Source organism: Paramisgurnus dabryanus, chromosome 5 (genome assembly GCF_030506205.2).
Source record: "Paramisgurnus dabryanus chromosome 5, PD_genome_1.1, whole genome shotgun sequence".
Lineage (NCBI taxonomy): Eukaryota > Metazoa > Chordata > Actinopteri > Cypriniformes > Cobitidae > Paramisgurnus > Paramisgurnus dabryanus.
In genome coordinates, this window is record NC_133341.1 from 40,443,482 (window position 1) to 40,456,569 (window position 13,088).

Consider the following 13,088-nt stretch of genomic DNA (forward strand, 5'->3'; position numbering starts at 1 on the left):
CTATTCAATGCCTAGAGGACCTGTTAAAAGCCCTTATGCCTCAAGCTTGGTTTTATTTAGTGGAAAAGACACACAGTCCCAACCCCGCTCATCTTTACCCCGCACCATCACTGCCTTAAGGCAAAACTGGCCTCATAACCGCTTTTCACCTTAAAGGACCAGGTGATTTAAACATTAGTGATTTAAAGACCAGGGTGCCTTTATATCAAAGACGTTTTCTTTTAAGTTTGCCACACCAACATTAGATTCATTGTCAAACTGACTCTCTCTTTCAATCAATCATTGCATTTTAAGATATGCAAGTTCATTCATCTGTAGCAGAGCATTTATTAGATGTTTTAATGAACAAAAGGAGAATCCGCACAATTTTAAGTGTCTTTTGGGGAAACTATTGCTGTTATAAAACCCAAGGACATAATTATGTATTGCATAATCTTATGAGGTGAGTGAACTTTTAAAAGCACAAGAAAAATAATTTCTGTAACAAGCTTAGACTCACCCCATCAATCTGCAATACAAATCTCTTTGCTTATCCTTTTGTCTTTCATGTCACTTTCTTTCATCTCAGAGCATCAGGAAATAATCATGGCAAATGTATCAACATTTACAAGACTTACTGTTTAATCCACTGCAAAGACTTTCTCTGGAAGAAATGGGATGATGAATGTTTCCACTAGAAATTTAATGTGAATCATTTATTCTTCTTTAAGGGGGAATTTAAAGGGCTGCAGTGCCCTCTACTGGTACTGATTATTCTTAACCATTAAGGTGAACGTGATTTCACCAAGTATGATGTGATCCTGGATCAACACCATTGTTGGTCCTGGATCAACATTTTCATTAACCAGTAAGCCATTAACACATTTAACCATTACCGCTTATATGTTTTTATGCTCAGTAAGCAGCATAATCTTTAAGCAACTTTGTTTTGCATCATTTTAATACTAATAAGAAAAATATGTTGGATACGCACTATGTTCAATATACAGGGAAAGTTTGATGTACATTCCTGCAGTTATATTAAATCTTTGCATTTTCTAAATCTCCAGTAACATTTGGAGAGGGGTTTCTCTGCCCAAAGTAAGGAGGGGTCAATGGAAAATCTGAGGTTGGGCTAAAGATCAGTAATTACAAACACTTGGAGCGGAAACCGATTTCTCTGTTCCCGGTTGCCTTTGAGTCCCATGTAAAACACTTCCATGGTTTACTTAAAGCGCTTTCCGCACACTAATTTTGTACTTAAAATAGCACAAATAAGTACACTTAGATAATCTTAAGAACATCTTGAGAAGTACTGAAGATTAATTTTTACTATATTGAGACACCATGAATATGAACTAAAATGCACTTTTAACATACTATCTGTATTAAAAAATGTATTTAGTTAACACTTGTATTAAACCTGAACTCAACTTTCATACAAAGATGGTTTCAAGTTTACTACAAGTGGTACCTCAATAAAAAAACATTTTATATACATTTTTAGCACATTTTAGTTCATATTTATGGTGTCTCAAAATGGCACAGTGAAGTACACTTAGATGATCTTTAGAAGTACTAAAGATGAATTTTTAGTATATTAAGTACAAAATTAGCGTGCGAAAAAAAGCACTTTAAGTACACTATGGAAGTGTACTACTTTTTCACATAGGGTGTAGGGGAGATCAGGGCACAAGCTAACACATTTTGGTTTTGTCTCAATCATTCAAAACATGCTCAGGAGTGATCATATTTTACACAAGAAACACACAACTACAGGTAGATGCTGTATAACCTCCACTTCAGCATATTTGTCCACTCATGTTGCCATAGTTTTTACAAGCGGAAGGATAGAGCAAATAGCGTGCTTTTATTGATAGGCCACAATGACAAGCGATGGGCCAATATTTAAAATAGGAATTTCCCTGTTTTTTAAAAATCCTGGGATCTCCTGGGATAATAAGTACACATCTGCATGTAATATAAGACACTGTGCAAGTGGTTTTTATTTTATTGCAAAAATCATGCCTAACTGGAACACTTTACAATAGGGTTGTATCTGTTAACATTACCAACAGCATTAGCTAACATGAAATTACAATGAGCAATGCATTTTCAGCATACATTAATTAACTGTCACTCCCCTTTATTGGGGGGGGGGCTTTAAAGTACCTCCAGATTTCTTTGGTTTAGATGCCTAATCTGGGTCTCTTTATAAAGTAGACACTTTAAAGTTTTTCATTGTAGTGTCTAGAGTTGTTAATTTTAAATTAAAATAAAGTTGTATATCATTATTATCGCAATAAAGCAAAAATGTTTAAAACCCAAACTGCTAAAAATATCAATGTTTTGATCTGAATTTCAAGTTAAAGTGCACCCATAATTTGCTTTTGGCTTTAGTGGTTTTACCAACTGAGGCCACTAGGTGTCATTGGTCTACTCTTGTCACAAATTAATAAGTGACTGTCACTTCCTAAATATTATTATTATTGCTAAAAGGTTTTAAAATATAAAAAACGTATATAGATTGTCAATATTTTTTAAGTTAAAATCAGTATGTCACTGTTATTCATATGTAAAAACTATGCATATAAATATGTAATATATAGATATGTTATAACTATAAATTTGAAATCCTTTAGTAGTACTTGGTGACTTCAACATCCACCTTGAGAAACCACAGGCAGCTGACTTCAACTCCCTGACTGCGTCCCTACTTCACCAACACACAGGTCTGGTAATCTTTTAGATCTTATCTACACACGCTGCTGTTCCACTTACCACACGCTGCTGTTCCACGCTGTCACCCCACTACACACATCTGATCACTTTCTCATTACTCTTGAGCTCGACCTAACTCCCCCAGTCACTCCACACGATCCCCCCTTTGTCACGTTCCGGCGCAACCTGTGCACGCTCTCTCCCTCCCGCTTATCCTCTGCGATCGCTTCCATGCTCCTCGCTCCCAGCCAACTCTCTCTGTTAGATACTGACAACGCCACCGACACACTTTGTTCCACTCTTACATCTTGCTTAGACACATTATGCCCTCTGACATCTGGATCGGCCCGGGCCACACCACTTCCTTTTTGGCTTCTACGTGAGCATCGCTCCACACTCAGGGCTGCAGAGAGGAAGTGATGCAGATCGAAAGATCCTTCTGACCTCTGTCTCTATCAGTCTCTTCTTGCCTCCTTTTCCACGGATATCTCCTCTGCTAAGACCCTGTACTACCATTCAAAGATTAACAACTCACCTGACTCTCACACTCTCTTTAAGACCTTCTCTACCCTTCTTTGTCCACCTGCCCCCCCTACTTCATCCGACTTGGTGGCTGATGATTTTGCTTCCTTCTTTGTTAAGAAAACGAAAAATATTAGCTGTCAGTTCTCCGAGCCGCCGCTTCTTGCACATGCTCAAACCTCTGAGACATGCTCCCTCCCCTCCTTCTCTCTCCTATCTAAAGCGGATGTTTCCAAGGTCTTGGCTTCTAACCATCCGACTACCTGCCCGCTACATCCCATACCCACCCATCTCCTTCAGGCCATCTCTCCGTCAGTTATCCCTGCTCTCACCCACATTATCAATTCACCCCTTTCCACTGGCACCTTCCCCACAGCATTTAAAGAGGCTCGGATAACCCCGCTGCTGAAGAAACCCACACTCAATCCTGCTATGCTAGAGAACTACAGACCCGTTTCTTTTCTTCCCTTCATTGCCAAGACTCTTGAACGTGTGGTGTTCAACCAGCTCTCCTCTTTCTTCATACAAAATAATCTCCTGGATAGCAAACAGTCTGGTTTCAAAAGCGGTCACTCCACTGAGACTGTGCTGCTTTCAGTCATTGAAGGCAGGCAAGGGCAGCCTCCAAATCATCTGTGCTGATCTTACTGGATCTATCTGCCGATTTTGACACGGTCAATCACCGCATCTTCCTGTCGACCCTCATGTCTAAGGGTGTCTCTGACGCAGCGCTTCTATGGTTCAAGTCGTACCTCTCAGGTCATTTCGGGTATCCTGGAGAGGTGACGTCTCCGAACCCCAACGTCTTGATACCGGGGTGCCTCAAGGCTCTGTGCTTGGACCGCTCCTCTTTTCGATATACATGACATCCCTGGCTTCTGTCATTTGAAAACATGGCTTTTCCTACCACTGCTATGTGGATGACACTCAACTTCACTTGTCGTTCCACCCTGATGATCCCACGGTTTCTGCCTGCATCTTGGCATGCCTGAGGGACATCTCACTCTGGATGAAGCATCACCATCTCCAGCTTAACCTTGTGAAGACAGAACTGCTTGTCATATCATCTGAACCAAAGATTCAGCACAACCTTTCCATTCAGCTAGGTTCCTCGACCATCACGCCTTCCAAGACGGCCAAAAACCTGGGAGTGGTCATTGATGATCAGCTTAGCTTCACGGAGCATGTTTTGCCAGCACCGCTCGCTCTTGTAGATTCATCCTCTACAATATCAGGAAAATTAGACCTTTCCTAAATGAGCACGCTAAGCAGGTTCTGGTCCAAGCTCTTGTCCTGTCCAGGCTGGACTACTGCAATGTGCTACTCCAGCCTGCACGACCAAACCCCTACAGATGATTCAGAACGCAGCGGCAAGAGTGGTCTTCAATGAGCCAAAGAGGGCACACGTCACTCCTCTCTTTCTCAAGTTACACTGGCTTCTTATAGCAGCTCGTATCAAATTTAAGGCTCTGCTTCTGTCCTTTAAAACCACCACTGGGTCAGCACCCCCTTACCTTCGCTTGCTTATAGAGCCTTATGTACCCTCTCGATCACTGCGCTCTGCCACCGAGCGACCGCTTGTGGTACCATCTCAAAAAGGGAAGAAAACACTAACGCGTACCTTCTCAGGAACTGTCCCACAACTGTGGAATAATCTGCCGGTCGTGACACGATCAGCTGACACTGTAGCTGTCTTTAAGACTCGGCTAAAAACCCATCTCTTCCACCATTACCTAACTTCCTAATTACAGATTTACTATCTTTCTTTAGTTACCCTTCTCTTTATCTCTTTCTCTATTTACCTTCCTCTTTATCTAAAAAAAAAAAAACAAAAAAAAAAAATTACTAACATACCCTTGGCTATGTATATTGTATTGGACTTGATGAGACTATTTCCAGTGCACTTATGTATTGCTGTTCTTATGTTGCCATAATTGCTTCTATTGTTTACCTCACTTGTAAGTCGCTTTGGACAAAAGCGTCTGCTAAATGACTAAATGTAATGTAAATGTAATGTAAAATGTAGGTTTAGAATAGGCTATTATCAATTTAATAGTTACGTAAACATTTGGGCCCATGACAGTTAACTCTTTCCCTGCCAGCGTTTTTTTTTTTTTTTTTTTTAAGTTGCCAGGCAGTGAAAAAGCTGAGAAAATTTCCTTTTTGTGAAGAACTTTTGATAGAGATCAGATTCAGAGCGATACTAAAAACGATGCTAAATGTATGTGAAAAATATAGATATTCAATTACTTTAGTACCATTAGATAGTATTGGTTTTTACTCCTTGTTTCAAATTATTATGTCATGAAATCCTAGAAGTGTCATGGTCTTGTCAGACATCTGTGCTAGATTAAGGTCTGAGTGCATCTGACAGGACCATGACAGTATTATGTTCTGTGTGGGGGACATGTGAAGTCATATTGTGTGTGTGGCTTCCACATGTTCCCAGTGTCTTGTCGCTGTCGTGATCTTGCCAGACCTTAGTATAGGTTCAGGTCTGTGTTCTGAGGGCAAGGTCATGGCAGCATTGTGGTCTGTGTGGGAACACGTGTTTTTCACATTATGTATCTGTGTCACGTGTTCCCAGTGTCTCGTCACTTTTACCCTGCACCCTTATGTACTCGTGTCTTACGTAAGTAATTATGTTCACCTGTTCCCCATTGATGTGGTGTCTTTATAATGCCCTCTCGTTCTCTGTCGTGTGCGCGTGCGTTGTCGAAACTGTTGTAATCAGTGTTCATGTGCTTCGTGTTGGATATCTGTTCCCGTTGTTCCTGTTTAGTTTGTGTTTCATCACAGTGTTTAGTTTATCCTCTGTTTTACCCCCACGTGGGTGTTTCTGTTCTGTTTAAATAAATTCATAGTTTATTTTTGTATATCTGGTCTGCGTTTGGGTTCTTCTTTAGTTTTCCTTTTTCGGTGTTAAACACACCGTGACAAGAAGTGCCCAGCATATAAACTGGAATTCTGTTGTCGTTGTGACCCCAGGGCTTGACAATTAGGGTCGCATGATGGCGTGGTATCAGCATGAATGATTCATATGAGCAGTAAACCTTTTTAAATAACTTTTTCTATATCAAAAAAACTTCCTCAAAAAAAAAAAAAACGGATATAATGGAAGCATGTTAAAGATTTGTGGACATTTACTGCTAAGTAGCAGATTCAATGTACTGAAGCAACTATGTTTTTTTACTTCCTGCCAGCATACTGCTGGTTCATGCTTTGTTTTTCTAACCTTGTCGTTTTCCTCTAGAGGAGGGCCCTCCTGTCTGGCTGCATGGGAGAGGTCGAATTTCGAAGAGACGGGCACTGCTGACATGAGCAGACGTGGGTTATTCTCCTGTATACATCCAAAATGGTTTTTGTTTGTAGACTTTCATTTTAAAACCTGTGAAAGGTTTGATATTTGCGATGAAAATCAAATAACGTTATGCAACGTTATAAACTCTACTTAACGTAAGATAATTAATGGGGGAGCATTGCATTCCTGCATGTTTTCTTTGAGTGTTTTTAATCAGTCACATCCTGTACTGATACAGGCCTGTTTTAACATGTTTTTCCTGTAGCATTTAAACAGATTTGTTTAAAAGGAAATCTTTTTTTCTCGCTACAACTCTTGCACAATGGAAAAGTGCTGTATGTTCATCTTTCCCCCCTCTTTTTTTCATAAATCCTTTTCCAACAAATGCTCTCTTTCATATGATTTTGGATGTTGATGGGGTTGTAAGGCAAAGATCATAAAGAGGGCTGCTGTGACTATGAATCCGAATTCAATTGATAAAATGAAGACAGTGTCGAGTGAATGAGACCATTTACCAAAATGAATGGGTCATTGTCAACCATATTAATGATATAAATATGAAATACAACTTATTGAAAACAACATACATGTGCATATATGTCTAATAATGAAAAATGAATGATTATATAAAAATGCAAGCAGTATTTCTGTCAAGAAGAATTTAGGATTAATGGAGGAACGTGGCACGTAAAGTTTCTGAGCCTTTAACAAAAAGCTTACCCCTTACTCCGACCCAGCAAGATTCAAACATGTCAGACTGCAAGGTGTTAGGCAATATGTAGGGCATCGGTTTTACACCCCTCTCTTGGTTTCGTGAGAAGTCTTTTTGATGCAGTCGGCTATAGTGACATTCGAGGTGTGCATGAGTAATTCTGCTTTTTGGGAGTTTTGTGTAGATAGGTTTGAAACATCTGTAAGTGCATTAAAAAAACTCTATAACGCAAATAGTATTCAACAATACACTTTTAAATTCAGGAAATGGCAGGAAAGCAACCAGGAAACATTCATCAGATTATATACAACAACCGACGGACAACTGGAAAGAGTTGTACAAACACACAAGAGTAACTGAGAAAACTATAACTAAAATAGGTGGGGCTATCAGTAACTAAGGAAACAGACAAGGTCTTGATAACAAAAGAATTAAATTAACAAAGAACAATAATACCAACTATGGGCCGATGCACCGTTATCAAATAAAAATGGAAACCTCTTGGACATTCATTTACTCTGTGTTTTTGGGAGCCTGGAAATGCACGTTTTTGTAAACGATACAGCTATTGTCTCTGCGTAAATAACAAAAATGCAATTTTGCGAAAATGTTGACGAATACGTGTTCAGGCGTCATGTGATATCACAGCTACTCCCATGGCATGCATAAAACAATGTTTTTAGTCATGTTCACAAAACTTTTTTATCTGTTTATGTTGTGTTAACGTACTCTAAACTAACCAATCCCTGCAAGTGTATTATAAATGGTTTCATTGGACGCAAATGCGTCGTCGCAGTTACACATCTGTAAAGTGACACTTTGTAGTTTTTCAACCTTCATAATATATTTTCAAGACCCTGGTGATGGTACATCGACTTAAAATAGGTTGAATGACATGTACACCATAGCCTGACGGGGTCTGTATCGCTTTCACTCATACTTTTTAACTTGGGGTTTCGGGTAGTTTTCAGTGCTCTGTTATTGTAAAATGACAATTAATCACTATCAACACTGTTGTAGAATATTTATGAAATTTTGACTAGCAATGCAGTGTATGATGCTTACATGCAGGTGGATTGGAGTGCTCGCTATTAACTGAGATTGTTATTTTCAAAAGTTTTGCTTCCAAAATATATTAATACATTTATTTATGTATTACAATATACTTATGTAAGACGCCACCCATTTGGCCCAACGAAGGTATCCAATGCGTGGTGAAGGGACCACGTGTTCTTGCCATCCGTAGCGCTTCTAAAAGAATAATTCCATTTATTTAATTTATTTCTCTGATCTCTGTGGTTAAATTATAATCTGACTCCAATTTAATATAATAAGAATTTAGTGCATTATTCCAATTATCTGTTGATCATAATTTATATGTTTGATTATTTATAAATTCCCATAGTCTTAGTTATTCGTTCATTAGGGACCCGATATCGCACAGGATATACGCCGGCCGTTGCGTACATCTCACGGACACAAAATTGTCAGTCTGATCTTAGTCAGAGGTTGCCGGGAAAACTAATATTTTTATGTCTGGCCGCTCCATGCTTGCTCCGATCATAAAAATAGTTACTTTAGTTTAGCGCTCATGCAACTTGCTAAGGCAGGTGATAGACATAAATCTTAGAGTTTTAATGAATGTGCCCCATGCTCCATTCAACCATCAAAACACCAGTGTGATCATATCCTGACAGAATAATCTTGCGGTAATACCAGACTCCTTCTAATCTACTAGTCATAATAATTTCTGAAAGAATTAAAATAAATCAATACAATTTATGAAGAATTAAAATGAATAACAATTTATTATACCAGGCAGGTTCTAGCTTAAAGAATATCATATAATACAGAATATGATTCAATTCCAATTAAAATGATCAACAGTTGCAAAAGTTACAAAGTCATATCTTGTAATAGACACTCTGGCTACAGAGTACTTCTATCATGAATATAATACACCTAAAATGGTGAAAGAAGATTCTTGTTAAAGATTTCTTCCATGATGTTTTAGTACACACACAAAGTGTGGGAGCTCCTGGTTACAGAATGGCTCCATAAGGTTTGTATAGGCTACACACAAAGTGTGGGAGCTCCTGGTTACAGGATGCCTCCCAGAATGTTTTGCCAGGCCACCTTTTATACACAGCTTGAGAAAACTACCAAAATCTGGTTTGACCTGTACCAAGTGATACTAAAGAACACCTGGTCAAAATCCAGTTTGACCTGTGCCAAGTGATACTAAAGAGCACCTGGTCAAACTAGCCAGGAGTATCTTGGCAACTGGTCAAACTAGCCAGAAACATCAAGGCAAAACCCCACCTCTACAAGAAATGCATCTTCTATCCAAAGTTCTAAAACCTTAATCCATCATATCTTAGATTTATAGAAATGAGACCTTTTTACTCATCGCACCATGACCTTTAAAATAATACTAAACATTAATATAAAATACCATCTTAGAACCACATAATATTTATACATTACATCATATATTTCAGCAGATACTCAGTGATGTGAGCCTTAAGGCTAACAGTGCCAAAGCCTTTGTGATGAAGAGATTAGGAGAACAGAGAGTTGCATGTCTGTAAAGAGTTTCACCTAAGAGTCAAATTTGGGTTAGCAACACCACCTGAGGTTTAATTGTTTTATAGTGTCTATTCATAAATAAACTTAAAGTTGATTATTTACCAGCCGTACTACACTTATGACATGCTAAAGCACATGAAATGTTTCTGAAATTATGTTTTGTAATGCTTTTTTTTGTATTTGTCAAAGGAAGGGAGACTGATTTCTAGATATGTATTTAATGTTTTGAATCTTTTCTTTTGCAGAGAAAGCATGGTAGCCAACATTAAAAGGTATGTTACTGTAACATCATCAAGGAAAAGAAACCTGGAAAGCGAGGAGGCTCCATCAACCTCCAGATAGTATAGAAGAAAACTCCTGTGAACCTGTGCTTAATTCAAGTTTTTAGTACACTTAAACTGTTAAATTATTTAACAAATAAATCTTGAAATGAGACTTACTGCTCTCAAATCCTATTATTTCATTTGGTGCTAAAGGAATTTTTTTGGCTTTAAGGTTTTAGGCTTATGATAATTTTAATAGACATCAGTGTCTGAATAATTAATGTCCTTCAATTAATAGATTGGTGAGCCAAGAGAGTTTTTTTCACATAATTTGAGTTTTGTGACAAAAATGATATGGCCATAATAAATCACAGTACTTTTGTACTTAAGTACATTTTGAGACAGATACTTTTGTACTTTTACTCATGTAAAATTTTTAAGCAAGTACTTCTACTTTTACTTGAGTAATATTTTACCCTGGGTATCTTTACTTTTACTCAAGTACATGATTTGTGTAATTCGTCCACCACTGATCACATGACAGTGTGGCGCTGTGGTGGTGTCATGGACCTACGACACAGACGATCTGGGTTTGATTCCCCTTTAGGGCAATTTAAAAAATATATAAACTTTAACCAAGCGACCACCATTACAACTGGCTTGTAAATGGGAGCTATACGCAATTTTTTGGCGTTTGATGCAAATAAAACATTTGTGACCTAAAGAGTTTTCTTCTTTTCCTTTGCGACAGTGCAGCGGCGCTTGTGGCCTCTAGGGGCGCTAGACGTGAAAAATACATGTCTAGCACCCCCTAGTGGCCAAAAAGTTCCATGGTGTGCCTTTAATGGTCTGACTAGTGGCTAAAATGAACTCTGGAACAAATACCTCTTCAAAAAAATAACAAATGTTTTGGTTTCCTAAGAGCAGGAGGAAACGGCGATCATAAATCCACACTATGTGAAAGGATGTTTGGCAGCCGGTTTGTAGTTAACATTGTATACGCTATAGTACGCATTTTACACAGCAACGTTAGCTCAGTGTCTTTTTTTATACGCTTAATACGAACTAAGATAATCTACTTGTTGTTTATTTTGCTTGTTATCTGAAATAAACGATTTTAAGGACTTTGTCGTTATTTATTCTTAGCGGAGTTTACAGGAAGTTACATAAAAACTTTTGTTTATGTTGTTACTGCTAAAACCGTCTATATATGCTGCAGATTTTGCCATGTGTGAAATAAATACAACCAAAAGATACATTAAATGGTGCACAAAGCTGCAAATTCCACAACCAAGCCATCATTCCACCCCCATCCAACAGCCCCTTGCAAAACTAGATGGGGCCCCCAGGTTTCCCTGGAGCTGCGGGGGAGTCCTGTTTTCCTGCAACTCCTAATAAACCATTCAATGGTTAGTAAGTACTTTAAATTTTATTTTTATATCAAATAATAGGTGCCTTACTAGGTACCATAGCTCTAGGGACACTTTACAGATTTTACTTTAGATTATTTTACACAACTGTACTATTGCACCCCTCCTATCTCCTGTGTTTTTTGTCTTTTGACTAGCCCGCCCCTCTATTTAAAGCTGTGCCTCTACCCAGCCCGCACTAAAAACTGAATTCAAACTTTGAGAGCTTGGAAGACATATCTTGAAGTTGAAAAAATGGATGGGTCCCGCTCAAACGAACGCACTTATCTCGGCTGGTCCATCTTCAACACATTATGCTGCTGTCTTCCACTTGGAATTGCTGCAATTGTATTCTCATGCAGGGTAAGTCACCTGCTCCACTGAATCTCTTATGTTATATAAATTAATAATACACTTAAAAGAAAAAAGATCTTTAATTGGTATTATTGCTATTGTAGACAGACACTGCTAATTCAATTGGAGATGGCGCAAAAGCTCGAGAGTCTTCCAGGACAGCCAAGAACCTGAATATTGCTGCAGTGGTGATCGGGATCATTTTTACCATTATTATGATCGTGATATACACGCTGAAAAAGTGACATTGGAGGCAGAGGCAACGTTACCATGGGATTGCAATGAAAAAAAAAGATTTTGCGTTGTTATTCAGCTTTGAACATCTGTTGCTGAACTCTGTTGCTGAAAGGTTAATGAAAACCAGCTGTGCTGCAAGACCAAGCACGCAATCAAAGCCACACCATGTTGTTTAGATTTGGGATGTTTAAAGTGGGGGGGGAGGGAAAAAATGTACCATAAAGTATTTTTGAAGAAATTCGAAGTTTTTGCTAAATTTGTATAAACAAAAATAACTTGTATTGTTTCTTATAGCCTTGGTTAATTCTTTTTAACCTTTTAACTCAAGTAAGTGCATTGTTCCTATTTCTAAATTTCTTTTTGTTAATGCCGAAATATTGTAATAAAATTTGCATAATTCAAATTTGCTTATTTGAAGATAAATATGTATGATCAAGTACAATGAATGCATAATACTAATCATATTAACACATCGTTTATTTGAATATGTTCATGTATGCGTTAATGTGTTGGAGGAGGGTTTGAAAAAAATGTAGTTTTTTATCACATACTTTCCCAAACCCCATCTCTGTTCTGTTCTTTCACACTCAAATAATTATCTTCATGCTAAAAGAACCAAATGTGTAACAATATGATTGTTTCATTATATACATCTGTACTGTATTTTGTTGCGATATACAAGCCTATATTTTTAAAATGCAACTTTTTTACACTTTGACATTAAAAAAGTTATACTTTATGCATTGCTGAAGAAGAGTCATGGGTATTTTTTTATGTGACATCAATCAGAATCTTAGTTTAAGTAAATATTAAATTAGTTAAGTATTTTGTAACGAATACTATTGTGAGAGATTAAAAGGGAGTGGCACACAAGAACCTTTTCATGAACTACTTTTATTTATTTTTAAGATATTTTATGCAGTAATCCAAAATCTGTTTAGAGTTTAGTTTTATTTGTACCGTTTACAGTACTTTACAGTGAAGTTTACAGTAAAAAACTG

General features: G+C 37.8%; 1 long non-coding RNA gene across 1 annotated transcript; it reads left to right on the forward strand.

Annotated features, from left to right (window-relative positions):
• The first annotated feature begins 5,994 nt into the window (after positions 1–5,994).
• On the forward strand, positions 5,995–11,490 carry LOC135774201 (uncharacterized). Its single transcript, XR_010543660.2, has 3 exons — positions 5,995–6,269; positions 6,476–6,549; positions 11,307–11,490. It is a non-coding gene; the product is annotated as an uncharacterized lncRNA (long non-coding RNA).
• Positions 11,491–13,088: the final 1,598 nt, after the last annotated feature.